The sequence below is a fragment of the Microtus ochrogaster genome, linkage group LG4, assembly GCF_000317375.1.
Source record: "Microtus ochrogaster isolate Prairie Vole_2 linkage group LG4, MicOch1.0, whole genome shotgun sequence".
Lineage (NCBI taxonomy): Eukaryota > Metazoa > Chordata > Mammalia > Rodentia > Cricetidae > Microtus > Microtus ochrogaster.
In genome coordinates, this window is record NC_022030.1 from 60,187,580 (window position 1) to 60,189,671 (window position 2,092).

Consider the following 2,092-nt stretch of genomic DNA (forward strand, 5'->3'; position numbering starts at 1 on the left):
CTGTCTCCTGAGTGCTGTGATTAATGGCGTGAGCCACCACTGCTCGGCGTTTCCTATCTTCTTTAAACATCGAGGATGCACTCACTTAACATGAATTTTCTGGCACTAGTTGCCAGAAAGCACACGTGTCTGCTTTAACTCCCCCTTGTGTTCTCCGGCTTCCTCCCTTTCCTGCTGCCTCAAGGCTAGGCTCTGTCCGCCAGCAGAGGTCGCCAGAGTAACACTGGTGGAGGAAGTACCAGCCTTTCCTGGCTCTGAATTCTTCAGTCCATCCCAGTGGCCATGGTTAGAAGTGCCATAACCCAGTGAGGGCTCACTTACCAATGCATTTAGGGGCAACTCAGCCAGCTTCCCCATAGGGGACCCAAAGACACCCAGAGCATACTGAAGACACCCCCAGCCCTCAAACCGCTCCATAAAGGGTTTTTTTTTTTTTTTTTAGCTGCTAGCTCCTGAATCCAGCTGTGCCGGCAGGCTTCTAGAGTTTGACAGTACCATCCTTCCTCACAGGCCCCCACAAGGCATGCTGGGGGGAGGGCTCTGTCCCTTATGACAGCTCAGTTCCTTGCTTGCTCATTTTTGCCTCATAAATACAGAGCCTCTCCTGCTCTGATAATCCAGGAAAATGTCTCTGGTGGCTGTTGAACTAAAACTACACATGACCTCTCCATTAAGGTGCCCACTGGCGCCTTAGGAAGGGCTTCGTCCCCTGACAGCTCACCCACTTCCTTGGGTACTCTTTCCAAGGGTATTCCACAGAAAGTTAGATTCTCTCAAACCTTCCTTGCTCACACTAGTGCAATTATGATCACCTGGAATTGGTACGAGAGGTGACGTGGAGATGGGTTCCCAAGGACGGGCTTTGGAACTGATCTGTGGTCGTACTTGTGGGCTTATGCAGGGCTCAGCTCACAGCCGATGAAAACTAAGATACCTGTGCTCAGAACTGCCTGCGATTACTAGCACCAGAGCAAGCTGTCGCCTTGGAGGACTGGGACAAAGCCAACTGAAGCAAGGGCCTTAGGAGCCCCAGTAGCTGCTAGACCAGTCATGTCCCAATGGTAATGACCTCAGGGGCTACAGTGTGGGAGCTGGCAGAGAGGAAAAATAGGTTTGGAAGCCAGCACAGAATGGTGAGGCGGGGAGAACAAAGGAGCGAGCCCCCTGCCACCTCACCCCTACACGCACATGCAAGAGGCTGGTCTTTCTGAGATTCAGAAAAGATCTAATTGCTCTGGCTGTGAACAGTGCTGAGCTCACGGCTTTATCATTCTCTCAGCAGAGTCAGGCCTTGGCAGGGAAAGAACAGAACCACAGTATCTTTATTGGGCCCTGGTGAAACTTGGAATCTGAAATCCCGTCATTTTGAGTTTCACTACTATGAGCAGTTTGACTTCTAGTGCCATCAAAGATGTACTTCCTTTAACCAGAAATCCAGTCTCACTGGGAGTAGGGGCTTTAAAAGGATTGCTCATTCTCCATATTTATAAAACTCATGTTTCCACTAGGCCTGCTGCTAGGGCCATATGTAGCTGTGTCCATTGTGGCTAGGCTTCCTATGGTCCATTGGTTTCTGCCTTGTGTCCAGTTGTGATATAACGTGGAGGTCTCCACTTACTGTGAGGATTCTCTGATATATAATGGTGGCTATACTTATCTGTGGGTCTAAGATTTAGAATTTAGTAAGGATTTATGCCAGTCTAGCAAAGTGATGGGTGCATATTCTTTTGGCAAGTGCCAGGCATGGTGGCATCCACATGTCTGTAATCCCAGCTCTTGGGATATTAGAAGCAAGAGGATCAGGGGTTCAAGGTCATCGCCAGCTACACAATGAGATCAGCCTGGGCTACATGAACCTATTTTTTGCGGGGTGGGGGGGAGAGAAGTTGAGCTCCTAAAGTCCAGTTGAAAAGTGGGAGGAGTGAGAATGTGAACAAAGAGGTCAAGACCATGATGGGGACACCCACTGAAACAGCTTACCTGAGCTCATGGGAGCTCACCAACTCCAGCTGAACAGGGAAGAAACCAGCATAGGTCCACACTAGTCCCTCTGAATGTGGGTGACAGCTGTATGGCTGGGACAGTGAGGCCA